This window comes from Bison bison, unplaced genomic scaffold, assembly GCF_000754665.1.
Source record: "Bison bison bison isolate TAMUID 2011002044 unplaced genomic scaffold, Bison_UMD1.0 scf7180017864263, whole genome shotgun sequence".
Classification (NCBI taxonomy): domain Eukaryota; kingdom Metazoa; phylum Chordata; class Mammalia; order Artiodactyla; family Bovidae; genus Bison; species Bison bison.
Window position 1 is genome coordinate 2342261 of NW_011494835.1, and position 14247 is coordinate 2356507.

Consider the following 14247-nt stretch of genomic DNA (forward strand, 5'->3'; position numbering starts at 1 on the left):
CTTTCCTATCCAATGTGAAGTAACAAGGAAAAAAAAAACAAGAAATCTGAAAGATTGTTTAAACTCGTAGTTTCTTTTCCATTTGACTTTAAAAGCTTTGCAAATAATAAATACTAAGATTAAGGTGTATCTTAATCACAACATCCAAACTGGTGTGAAGAAAACAAAGAAGTGGAAAAAAAAAGAAGGAATCTCTTACTAGGCACTGAAATTTTAGAAGCATTCACAAGTGGGAAAAAGAGAGTTTATAGATACCGTATTTTTTTCATATTAAAAATGGTTGTTTAGATAAGATGCCCTGAAAGAACTTCCAAGCTCAAGTAACTGAAGTGCTGAATGAAATGGAAAAAAAGTTTATAAAAATGGAAATTTTAGAAAACAAATACCAGATATCTTACACAAAATCACTATTAATATATATGTGTACTTTATTCATTTATCGTTGTCTCTATGTCATAAATGCTAGAAAATTAGGTTGGCTCTTAAAGTGCAGGATTAAGAGATCTGGCTTAAAGTTCTTTATATGCGTAAAGTTGTCCATACTTCAGTCTGAATTTGGTAATGATATGAATGTTATGGTCCCCGAGGGGCACATCTGATTGGTCTGGGGTGGGGCACAGACTCTGGTAATCTTTAAAGTTCCCCAATCTTTCTGATGTTCTGCCAAGGTTGAAAAACCTGTTCTAGAGTTTTGTTGTTGTTAATAAATGACCTCTTTCTCAGCTTATTCAACCCGATTTCCTGAATAGAACTGTACTTGGCTCTTCTTACTTTCTATTTTGGGGTGCATGTCCATTCTATGAATTTGTCTCTCAAATCTATGCTGATGACTCCCAGATCACGAGAGTCCATCCTCTCACCCGGCTTTTGAACTGTATTGCTGAGTGCTGATTGGACATTTTCATGTGACTATCTACTTTCAGAATCCCGTCATCTGCCAGTGGCATCAGTGGTCACACGTGTGAGAACTTGCCATCATCTTTGACCTTGTCTCCTCATTCAGTTTGATTCTCCTCTGTCTGTAGGTTCCTGTCTATTTTTCCTACTACAGCAGAGCTCTTCATCCTTTCCCCTATCTTGAGTCTATCAGTTTAGACCAGGCTCTCACTATCTGGCATGGCTGTTTTTTGTATCAGATGTCTGGCCTTCTCAAATCTAGGCCTTCCCACCTCCGCTGTATCCTATTTATGCCTAGAAAATGCATTTATTTTAAGCATTACTTTAATTTCATTCCCAACCTTTCATTGCATTTTCTTTTTTTGGCCGTATCAAGTTCTGCATAATTTGGCCCAAGCCTTTCTACCTCACAGTATTTAATATCCATTTGTTCTTTGTTTCTGATAAGTCTGTCATGCCTGATCCACAGCATGCTTTAATTTGATTCAGTGTTTCCAGAAGTCAATGCTGCCCAAGGATGAAACTTGAGATAAGTTTTGGTAGTATATGAATAAACTTCAAAATGTTTAGTTACATATTTAAATTTAACATAAACTAGAAAAATAGACATGTATTTCAGATTCATTCTTTGACAGGTTTTTCTTGCTTAGACTAAGACTAAGGCAAATACCAAAGTTTTTTTAAGGTATCAGTTTAAGTATTAAATAGGTACTATGGAAAAACTGAAGGTGATATATGAACAGCTGACATCCATAAAAAGAGTGATTTATATTATTTTTACTACCTGGAATAATGTGGAGCAGATTTCCCCCCATCCTTTCAGTTCTAATTTAACTTCAAAATTCTCTACTAGGTCAGCCGTACAAAATCTGCTGGGGAGATGGGGGAAGGTAAAGAAAGAAAAGCCACTGGTTTTGACCAAGAACACCAGTCATGTGTAAATGTAAGATTTGTTGAATGGTGAGACCTAAGAGATGCAGGCTCAGTCCCTGGGTGGGGAAGATCCCTTGGAGGAGGTCATGGTAACCCACTCCAGTATTCTTGCCTGGAGGATCCCATGGACAGAGGAGCTTGGCAGGCTATGGTCCATGGAGTCGCAAAGGGTTGGACATGACTGAGTGACTGAGATCACCAGGCCTTAGGTGTGGCCCGTGGGCTCTTCAGTCTTCTAGTCGTGGCACGCAGCATGTGGGGTCTAGTTCCCTGACCAAAGATCAAACCTGGGTCCCCTGCATTGGGAGTGCTGTGTTTTAGCTACTCAGCCACCAGGGAAGTCCCTGGGCTACTCTTTTGAATGTTAAAGGGGAAAAACTAGAATCAAAACCAAAGGGATGACATGAGTGAATATGCTTGTTCTTGAGATTGTTCTCAACTGCCATCTAGGCAGACAGATTCCTCCAAAAGTTGGTCAATCTATGGATGAACACCAGATCTATAGTCTCGTGGCCCCTGCTGTCTTCTGACGCTGCCACTACATCTTCCTCTGCTGCTGACGCCCTACCCTGGTCTGTTCTCCCCAAATGGGGACTGGGGACCAGGAGCTGGTCTAGGGTGAGAAGGGAGTGAGACAGAGCTGTGAGAGGAGGCTGTGGTGAGAACGTGCTGTGTGCTCTTGTAACGTGTCTGGGCTCTTCCTTTGCACTTGAAAAACCAGTCCTAGCATACTTAGAGGAAGAAGCCTGAAGTGGCAATTAATGTTTAGCCTGCTCCCGCTCCATAAATAGAGGCTTTTCCCATGATTAAATCACACGATGTTTGTTTATTGCCCCCCACCTTCTTTCTCCCTCAGGGATCGCCTATACTCCCACATCCCCCGTGAATGTGCCTGACTGGGGATTAGTCCAGTCATCCCATGCCTTTGAGACATCTTTCCCTTTTCCCCCTGGAATTAAATCTGTCAACTGTGAAACCAGTTTTTTTTTTTTTTCTCACAATAATTTTTAGTGGTTTCACTCTTTATCAAACGAGACGGAGAAATTCAAGTGAAATCAAGGTGTGTGTGTGTTAGTAAAAACTGAACTAGGGCTTGGGTGCCAGGTTTTGTTTTCAGCTCTGCCTTTGCAATCTGGGTGATGGGGTACAACTCAGTTCACCCAACAGCACCACAAAGGGTGGAACCAGAACACCTCTCGTTTCCTTCCAGCTCATGAAGGTGAAGAAGGCCTTTTTTGAAGTTTTATTAGAGTTTCCCAGCATTCTCCTCCACTTCCTCTGGACCTGCTGCCAGATACACCGGCAGCAAGTATGGAGCTGATTCAAGGTTCATTTGAGAGGCAGATGGTTAGGTTTACTCCAACGGCTTACAGCATTCTGGATAGTGAGGGGACAAAAATGACTAGTTATCAGTTCCTGGTTTGAATAGGAAGTGGTGAGTATCTGGAGGAGTTCAGACTAGAAGAGGGTAAAAAGATGTTTTGAAAAGTGAAGGCAGGGTGCTTGTTTTTACCAAAGCAAGGACATTAAACTTAGCTAATGAATAATAGGCATTCACAGAGTGGCTTGGAAAAAATATGCATACAATCAGCTGGACATTTCAAGCTGAGATCTGGCTGTGTATTCTTCTACCTCAGGCAAACTTCACATTTTAACACCTAAAACTTCTCCTCCTCCTCTTACTGGCAGTGTTGACTCATAGCATTGTATTTCTGATGGTTGCCTCTCCAGACAGTGCTAATATACTGTATACAGTGTTTTCCAGGAAGATGAAAAGCACTCTGATTATGTATTATTGGAGTGAGTGAGTGTGTGTGTGTGTGTGAGATGGGAAAAGTTTTTAGGTCTCCATTTTCTTAGGGAAAACTTGGTCAGTTGTTCTACTTATACATCTGATAGGTAAGAATTATGAGATTTTAATGTGTCACTCAATTTTTCCCTATATTGTCAATCTTGACATAAGATCATTCATGATAAATCCTTATTTTCAGGAACCTAAAGATTTCAGGAGTTTTAAAGTGGTCATTACTAACAGACCTCTTTACCACAAGCTATTCTTGTGTTGAATTCAGACTACACATCATTTTTCCAGGAATGTACTCAAAAAGGTTCATTTTGAGAATAAGTAACACTGTCTGACTTTCTAACTGGAAAAAAAAAAAAAAAAAAGGATTTATCCTCTTATATCACATCCTCCATTCCCAAGGAAAATTTTTAATGAGAAACATTCTGAAAGAAAAATGATCATATCCCAAGTCCAGGATTATAATTCTTCTTTTCCAGGTGTTCAATATTTCCTCAATATAAAAACAAGTCAACATCACAAGACCTTTTATTTTATCTCTGTTTATAAGAACAGCTGCAGTAACCGTGGATGCCATTTATTGGGCAGCCACTGAGTCCCAGGAATTTGGCATATTAACCCATGTGGTCCTTGCTTAGCTGATGATGAAACTAAGCCTTTGAGAAGTATCCTGCCCTAAGGGCATATAGCTAAGAAATGCTGGCCTCGCTCCTTATAATTCTTGTACACCTTTCCTTATACTAACATGGATTAAAAAAAGTACTCTTTGTTCCATAGATAAATAATTTTATAGTTGTGTAGAGAACAAAATAAATATGACTTCAAGTTCTCATTAGAAATGGCTTTTTGGAATTAATTTAGAACATGATTAGAATAAGCCACACAATGCATCCATGATTTTAAAGATAGAGGAAAGGTTTGGAGTAGTAATTTAGGATCTAGTATGATCACTTCTTTGATATCAGAAGGGCCTTTTGAAATCTTATCAAAACATCCGATATGGGGATTCCCTCTGCCACCACTCTTGGGGGAAACAACTCGAGCTCATTCAGTGATGGGACATGCAGAACTTTTCAGGCAGAACTTTCCATTTCTGGCCTCTTTGAGTGATTGGTAACAGTTTATATACTCTCTGTAGTTATGTTACTCACCTCTTCTATACATCTTGTTTCGTTTATGAAAGCTCCTCTTTTATACATCTTGTTTCATTTATGAAAACTTGTTCTTATTTTGAGTCCAAGTCTGTTCTCTCATTTACTTCAACTCACAGGAGCGATGGAAACTTTTTCTGTATAGAAGGTAAATGAGGTGGGGAACAGTGTTGTGGTGAATAACTTCTAATTTAATATTTATGATGCAGTATCTTTTTGCTGAGGTGGTTTTGGTGTACAAATTCCTGGTAGATTTGACAGCAGTATGGGCTTTCCTTGTCTCTGAACCCCCTTTAAAGCTACAAGACCAAGAGCTTTGCTGATGCATCTCTCTATTTTCCCCTTCTCTCCCCACCATGCATAAAAAAACAGAAACACGGAAGGCGAGAATAGTTCTGACAAACAGTAATTACTCGCCACCTTAATGGCAATAGATCTGTGGCTAGAGAATGACAAAGTAAGTCCTTGGTAGCTAAGAGTATTGCTCTGGTTTTAGAAAGGGAAGGTTTTGACTTTTGATTTACTTGTTATGTGGGTAAAACAAAAGAACTTTATATTATATGCCCTTAGTTAAACTTTTTGTGCCCTTTAAAAACATGTTTTGGAGGCTTGGAAAGATGCCATACATTTAGCTGGGTACATCTGTGTGTAGATGTATGCTTGTTTTATCTACTTTCCTCATTGACTGTAAAGTGGAAGCAGGCAGTTGGATATAGCTCAGACAGTTCATATGCAAGACTCACATAGATAAAATCACGCACCATCACTGGGGACCGTTCTCATTTCTGCGTGATTGGAGTCTGTGGATTATGGTGCGTGTTCCTCAGTTTATATAGAATCAACCACACTGTTGGTGTTGCTTTCCAGTCAGGCTTACATCTCCATAATTATTGCTTGACAGGTAGATTTTACTTTCTGACACATGGCTCAGTATGCTCCATGACCAGAATTTTAAATGCAAGCTCATCATAAATTTTATCTGATCTTTTACTTTGTCAGAGAAAATTAGAATAGTCTGCTGCTGTTGCTTTCGCTGCTAAGTTGCTTCAGTCGTGTCCGACTCTGTGTGACCCCATAGACGGCAGCCCACCAGGCTCCCCCGTCCCTGGGATTCTCCAGGCAAGAACACTGGAGTGGGTTGCCATTTCCTTCTCCAATGCATGAAAGTGAAAAGTGAAAGGGAAGTCACTCAGTCATGTCCTACTCTTCCTGACCCCATGGACTGCAGCCTACCAGGCTCCTCTGCCCATGGGATTTTCCAGGTGAGAGTACTGGAGTGGGGTGCCATTGCCTTCTCCTTAGGATAGTCTGGCAGGACTTTATTCACCAGTGCTGATTTCTTCTAAGGAGCTCCTCAAAGAGTTTGCAAGTTGATACTTTCCAAATTATTTTTCTTATTTAGAAATACCAGCAGATTATACATTAAAGGAAAAGGGAAGTGTGGTGGGGAGGACAGGTAGAAGTTAATGTCAAGGGCAATGAGAAGTATTGACCATGATCAAGCTGAACTGTTTTGAGTGGGAGACATCTTATCTTCAATTAACTGAATATCTATTGAGGACAAGGCTCATAATCATTCTTGTAGAGTTCCAAAGGGAAGAAAGATGATGAGGCGTATTTTTGCTCCAATATAGTGATAAGAAGAAAATATGCATCTAGGAAGCCGAATTTTGCCTTCCTCCCACCCCCACCCATAAAACACCCATCCGTCTGGGTTTCCTGAAGAAGAGTTTAACAGTTAGAACTGCTATAAAATGAATGGGTGAAACCATCTCAAATAACTTGCTGCCTAACAATGTTCAAGTAGACACAAACCCACTTGTCAATGATGTTACAGGCTTTCTTAGTGGTGGGTACTCTGGATACCACAAAGAACAAGACCAGCACAGAGCTGGTGTTGAGGACAACATTTGGAAAAGCTAGAAAACAGAAAAGGTAGAAAAGGAAAGAGTTGTTAAGAAAGCTACTCAGAAAAGGACGAGGTCAGAGGGGAGGAGATGGGATGCTTCAGAACTGTGGTGGGCAAGGGACAGCTGTCTGGGTTGTGTTAGGAGCACAGTGATGAGGAGCGTGCCATCCCAGCTCCCAAGGAGCTTCCGGTATAGCTGGGCTACCCCACTGTAGGAGGGGGAAACGGAGGGTTGACTGGTTCCACCTGAGATTCATCCTTCAGGCACTGGCTTGTGTTTCTCTGTGGTGCGCTCACTGCATGTAGATTTTGAGTTCTTTTGGTCTGTCCTTCTAAGGACGGGGCCCCCAAGCTTGGGAAGCACATACCGTGGCACATCTTGGGTCAGTACTTCATTAATGCCCATGTTTTCTTTGAAACTAACAAACCGCTGTCCATTAATTTTCTTTAAAAATTTTTCTTAGTGAAGTATAGTTGTTTTACAATATTGTGTTAATTTCTGTTGTACAGCAAAGTGATTCAGTTATACCTACACATATATAAAACAACTGTTGGAATTTCAATATTCATGTAATTGTTCAGCAGAGACAATGAAGGCATATATAATAAATATGACACTTATTCAGCTCATGTATTTGCATTAGAGATGAGCCTATTCTCAAAAATTATGACCCAAATGTAAATTGACTTCTCTTAAACATTTTTTACCTTTTTACTTATATACTAACTTAATTAAATATATCCAATTTTCATTTCCAGTGCTCTGAAATGTGTGACAAATGTCCATGGGATACAAAAGCAGTAAATTTGTCTTTACTGTTGTTGTTATTTATGGTGAAGACATGCTTCATTAAACAACCCCTGTCTCGTTACTGAACAACTTAATATGGTTTTGCACGACTAATGGTTTTCATCAGCATTCATCATTGAATCATTTCCTACCCAAGAAACAGGGTTGGTATTCTAAATATTATCTATGCTAGGCTGGGGAAATCTCATTACCAAAAAGGTAGTAAGTTTTAGGAGAGAACTAATTTAAATCAATCAATAGACTGGTCCTGGTAAGAGAATTATGTGATACTTACAATAATGTACTGCTTATACTGTTATTTAGGGGGTTAAATATCTACTATTTTCTCTGCTTTCTGGTCAAGCAGGAAGAAATAACACTTAAGTTTTGGTTTTCAGTGGTTAGAAGGGGCATTTCCAAGGAGGAAAGAGAACTGATTGTAGATGCAGGAGCAGTGAAGTCTGGCTGGGTTGTGCCATCTAGCTGGCCCTCAATGGCCTCATCAGTGGAAATGAAAAAAGAGCTGCTTGTTTTCTCTAATTTTGCTCCAAATTCTGATGTTTTATAGTTAACACATTATCTATTTGCTATCACCAAACATTGTTCCTGTATTAACAAAGGAGTGAAGACACATGTATGTTCAGTTCACTGAAAAAGCACTAGAAGGAAGTCTGCTGCTGCTGCTGCTGCTAAGTCACTTCAGTCGTGTCCGACTCTGTGCGACCCCATAGACGGCAGCCCACCAGGCTCCTCCATCCCTGGGATTCTCCAGGCAAGAATACTGGAGTGGGTTGCCATTTCCTTCTCCAATGCATGAAAGTGAAAAGTGAAAGTGAAGTCACTCAGTCGTGTCCGACTCTTAGAGACCCCATGGACTGCAGCCCACCAGGCTCCTCCGTCTATGGGATTTTCCAGGCAAGAGTACTGGAGTGGGGTGCCATTGCCTTCTCCAGAAGGAAGTCTAGTATCACGGAAAGGGAACCAACCCCGCTGGGAATGGGAAGACTTGGACTCAGCTTTAGCTCTGTCAACAACTAGCTTTGTGACCTTGGATAAGGTACTTACTCAGTATTCCTTACAATTGTTTTCAGTTCTGAGATTCTGTGAGTTCAATAATGAAGTAAAAGAGTGGAGATATATAATTGTACCTGATGTCGTCAGGAAATGAATTTTGGACTCAGGGAAACCTCAGGAAACTTGATTAAAAAAACACACAAGATGTTAAACATTTTTTAGCTTTTACCTATAAAAGCTTTGTATCAAGATTACCTTTGACTGAACCTTTTGAAGTTTGAAGAGATGGAGGATCGTTACTTCTACCCTACAAGTCTTCTGAGTTTGGAACTAATTGAGAAATGGGCACAGCCAGATAGATCAGAATCAAATGGCTGTTAGGGCTGAATTCGGGTATGGAGCTTAGATGTTCCCTTTGCTGTTTAGTCGCTCAGTCGTGTCCAACTCTTTTGTGACCCATGGACTGTGGCTTGCCAGGCTCCTCTGTCCATGGGATTTCCAAGGCAAGAATACTGCGGTGGTTTGCTATTCCTTTCTCCAGGGGATCTTCCTGACCTGGGGATTGAACCCACATCTCCTGCATTGGCAGAAATATTCTTTAGCACCTGGAAAGCCTGATGTTCCCTTAGTAGTGGAGAATTAGATTATTTGTTTTCCTCTAAGTGTAACCTTTGGAATAATCCACCAGAACTATGTAGAGAAAACATACTCAGAATTACTGCCTTGCCTCTGCTGAACTCCAGTATCTGATGCAGAAGGAGATTGTGCTCTGAGGAGGAATATTGGGCCCTGATCCATGCGTCTTGACCACATGGAGTTGAGGATCTGGAGGAGAAGGCCAGAGGTAATGCAAGGTGGGGGGAGCCAGTACAAATAACTGGGGCTGGTGATCTGGAAGAAGTATGGGTCTGAATACAAAGCCCTCTGAGGAATTTGTTACTATAGTCTACCCTTCTCTGGAGGCCCTTCAAATACTGTTCACCAGGGCCTGAACCAGCTCTCTTGCCATAATGAAAGCCCTCTGTCTTTGTAGACTTGAGTGAGGGTAGAAGGGCTGAGCCACATTCATATCATTCTGATCTCCTCGGTCATCTGTTGTGTGTGTTTGCAAAACAGGGAGGGGAGTGTGGAGAGGCTGGAGAGAGTGTTATCCTAGAAGTCCTTTTTCCGAAACATGAGACTAGGGCACTGGCAATTTTTCCTAAGAGGCTTTCTTATCTTTGTACTTGTGGTGGCAAATATTTATTAGGAATATACCTTTTCATATTAACTCTATACATGTGGCAAAACAGGTAAACGATTGCATATTTATCAGCTTGAAACCTTCCCCCATTACTCTTGGTCTTAACTTAGGGCAAACACGTGAATCTTGTCTAAGAATTCCATGACAGTGTTCATGTCTTTTTCCCCAGGGTCCTTGGGGAAAATGAATTAATATAAAATTTGTTCATGGAGGTCAAGGGGTTGGTTAATCAGAAGTCTTCAGATCATACTGAGGTCTGTTTTGCTGGGGGAGCTTACTTAATACATTTGTTCATCACTTTTGGCCTGACTTCTTTACCAAAGCTTGTGACTATAACATCTGCTTTTATAGTATATCAGATCATGCTAGATTAGCTTACTTGGGGGTAACAGAAATCCTGGGAGCTTTGGAAATACTGATGCCTTGATGTAGAGATGACATGAATACAGTGTGGCCTAGGAAAAAGGGCAGCTCTCATCCTCCCAAATGACACTTTACCTGTAGTTGTGAAAAATCTCATGGACAGTGTCCCCAATCCTGTCACCCTTCCTCTGTATGTAGACATCAGAAACAATGAAACTAGTTTTGTGTCAGAGCTGGGAAAGAGTACTCAGTAAAAGAATATCTAGAAATCTAAAGACGAAATAAAACAAAACTGAGTGAAATTTAAAATAAAACTAGAATTTGTGATAGAACAGACTGCCAATTCAAGCACGACATCTATGGCAGTTGCTTTTTGAGAGTACTGTAAAAATACACAAGTGGCCTCATATCACATCAACTGAATGCAAAGAAAAACTACGAAGCCAGGCGCAATTCCAGGGACAGCAGAGTGGGGAGAGGGGAGCAAAGAAGATGACAAAGCCTTGGTTTAGTGCCATCTGGAGCCCGCCTGCCTGGCTGAGAATTCTGGATCATCGTGTTATCTCAGGAAGTTGTTTAAACACTCTGTGCCTCAGTTTCATCCTCTCTAACATAAGGTTTTTGTTGTTCAGCCGCTCAGTCATGTCCGACTCTTTGTGACCCCATGGACTGCAGCACATCAGGCCCCATTGTCCTTCACCACCTCCCAGAGCTTGCTCAAGCTCATGTCCATTGAATTGGTGATGCCATCCAACTATCTCATCCTCCGTCAGCCCCTTCTCTTCCTGCCTTCTATCTTTCCCAGCATCAGGTAGCCAAAGTATTAGAGCTTCAGCATCAGTCCTTCCAACGAATAATCAGGGTTGATTTCCTTTAGGATTGACTGGTTTGATCTCCTTGCATCCCAAGGGACTCACAAGAGTCTTCTTTAACATCAATTCTTTGGCACTCAGCCTTCTTTATAGTCCAACTCTCACATCTGTACATGACTACTGGAAAAAGCATACCTTTGACTATATGGACCTTTGTCAGTAAACTAAGGTCTCTGATTTTTAATATGCTGTCTAGTTTGGTCATAGTTTTTCTTCCAAGGAGCAAGTGTCCTTTAATTTTATGGCTGCAGTCACCATCTGCAGTGATTTTGGGAACCTAAAAAATAAAGTCACTCTTTGCATTGTTTCCCCATCTATTTGCCATGAAGTAATGGGACCAGATGCCATGATCTTACTTTTCTGAATGCTGAGTTTTAAGCCAATGTTTCACTCTCTCTTTCACTTTTATCAAGAGGCTCTTTAGTTCTTCTTCATTTTCTGCCATAAGGGTGGTGTCATCTGCATATCTGAGGTTATTGATATTTCTCCAGGCAATCTTGATTCCAACTTGTGCTTCATCCAGCCTGGCATTTCACATGATGTACTCTGCATGTAAGTTAAATAAGCAGGGTGACAATATATAGCCTTGACATACTCCTTTCCTGATTTGAAGCCAGTCTGTTCCATGTTCAATTCTAACTGTTGCTTCTTGACCTGCATACAGATTTCTCAAGAGGCAGCTCAGGTGGTCTGGTATTCCCATCTCTTTCAAAACTTTCCACAGTTTGTTGTGATCCACACAGTCAAAGGCTTTAGCATAGTCAATGGAGCAGAAGTAGATGTTTTTCTGGAATTCTCTTGCTTTTTCAATGATCCAGTTGATGTTGGAAATTTGATCTCTGGTTCCTCTGCCTTTTCTGAATCCAACTTGTACATCTGGAAGTTCTTGGTTCATGTACTGTTGAAGCCTCACTTGGAGAATTTTGAGCATTACTTTGCTAGTGTGTGAGATGGGTGCAGTTGTGTGGTTGTTTGAAACTTCTTCAGCATTGTCTTTCTTTGGGATTGGAATGAAAACTGACCTTTTCCAGTCCTGTGACCAGTGCTGAGTTTTCCAAATTTGCTGGCATATTGAGTGCAGCACTTTCACAGCATCATCTTTTAGGACTTGAAACAGCTCAGCTGGAATTCCATCACCTCCACTAGCTTTGTTCATAGTGTTACTTCCTAAGGCCCACTTGATTTCAAATTCTAGGATGTCTGGCTCTAGGTGAGTGATCACATCATCGTGGTTATCTGGGTCATGAAGATCTTTTTTGTATAGTTCTTCTGTGTATTCTTGCCACCTCTTCTTAATATCTTCTGCTTTTGTTAGATCCATATCGTTTCTGTCCTTTATCGAGCTCATCTTTGCATGAAATGTTTCCTTGGTATCTCTGATTTTCTTGAAGAGATCTCTAGTCTTTCCCATTCTATTGTTTTCCTCTATTTCTTTGCATTGTTCACTCAAAAAGGCTTTCTTATCTCTCTTTGCTATTCTTTGGAACTCTATTCAGATGGGTATATCTTTCTTTTTCTCCTTTGCCTTTCTCTTCTCTTCTTTTCTCAGCTATTTGTAAAGTCTCCTCAGACAACCATTTTACCTTTCTTTTTCTTGGAGATGGTTTTGATCACCACCTCCTGTACCATTGTGAACCCCATCCATAGTTTTTCTGGCCCTGTATCGGATCTAATCCCTTGAATCTATGTGTCACTTCCACTGTATAATCATGAGGGATTTGATTTAGATCAAACCTGAATGACCTTGTTGCTTTCCCTACATTCTTCAATTTAAGTCTGAATTTGGAAATAAGGAGTTCATGATCTGAGCCACAGTCAGCTCCCATCTTTTTTGCTGACTGTTCAGAGCTTATCTGTTTGCAGCTGCAAAGAATAGAATCAGTCTGATTTCAGTATTGACCATCTGATGATGTCCATGTGTAGAGTCATCTCTTGTATTGTTGGAAGAGGGTGTTTCCTGTGACCAGTGCATTCTCTTGGCAAAGCTCCATTAGCCTGTGCCCTGCTTCATTTTGTACACCAAGGCCAAACTTACCTGTTACTCCATGTATCTTTTGGCTTTTTACTTTTGCATTCCAGTCTCTGATGAAAAACATGAGGTTAGAAATGGCATCTAGTGTCCCAAGAATGTCCATGTTGGATATGCACTGGTAAAGCTGGTGCAACCAAAGGAGGGAGGCTTTGAGGATGTCGATGATGCCCACGGTTGCAGAGAGGGGCTACTGAACACCTCCCAGGGCCATGGGGGGCGTGCTGAGCCATGATGTTATTGGGATTTCCTTGGGAAAGGTAAGGCAGGCAGGGTAAACATTTTAGGATGGACAGGTTTGAATAATTCTTGTGGGTTTCATGCTAAAGGAGTGATTTCTTGTTGCCTGGTCCTGAGGTGATTTAGTGCAGGGGAAATACTGGCTTGGTGTGCAAGAATTAGGTATAAAGAGGTGTCTGGGGACTCAGAATTGCCTGGCTAGTATATGAGAGATGTGAGTCTAGTCGAGCCTTTTATTATCTTTAATTGGCTAGCCATGCAGGGGCCATTTCTCCCCAGGTCTGGGAGAGGCATCTCTCCCTGGGTCTGCGAGGCCCCCAAAAGCCAGAGCACATGTAGCCCAAGCTGGCCTCAGGTCCCCAGTCTAACTGCCTGGGAGGCTGAGGAATGGAAGGGAGCAAGACTCTGTGCCTTAAGGAGACATGGCCCGACCAATCTGGACTTGCGGAGTATGTAGGAGAGCATGCAAAGCATTTGAAGAGGTATAAAAATAGTCTGTGATAAGTGGCATATTGGGATTGTACAGAATAACAGAGGTGAAACAGCTTATATATGTACATAACTTTCAAGCAGCTAATTAATATTTTTAAATGTAGGTCCAATCATATAGAACATCAAATGAATTAAGAATTATTTGCCTCATTTAACTGCTTTAGAACTGGACATGGAACAACAGACTGGTTCCAAATAGGAAAAGGAGTACGTCAAGGCTGTATATTGTCACCCTGCTTATTTAACTTCTATGCAGAGTACATCATGAGAAACGCTGGGCTGAAAGAAGCACAAGCTGGAATCAAGATTTCTGGGAGATATATCGATAACCTCAGATATGCAGATGACACCACTCTTATGCCAGAAAGTGAAGAGGAACTAAAAAACCTCTTGATGAAAGTGAAAGAGGAGAGTGAAAAAGTTGGCTTAAAGCTCAACATTCAGAAAACTAAGATCATGGCGTCTGGTCCCATCACTTCATGGGAAATAGATGGGGAAAGAGTGGAAACA

The 14247-nt window shown here is 41.0% G+C and overlaps 1 long non-coding RNA gene across 1 annotated transcript in view; it reads right to left on the reverse strand.

Annotated features, from left to right (window-relative positions):
• Window positions 1-14247, reverse strand: part of LOC104994624 — a 57991-nt gene that overhangs the window by 3638 nt on the left and 40106 nt on the right. The window contains exon 2 of the long non-coding RNA XR_825968.1: window positions 4786-4922. This is a non-coding gene — a long non-coding RNA (uncharacterized LOC104994624). The remainder of the gene's footprint in view (window positions 1-4785; window positions 4923-14247) is intronic.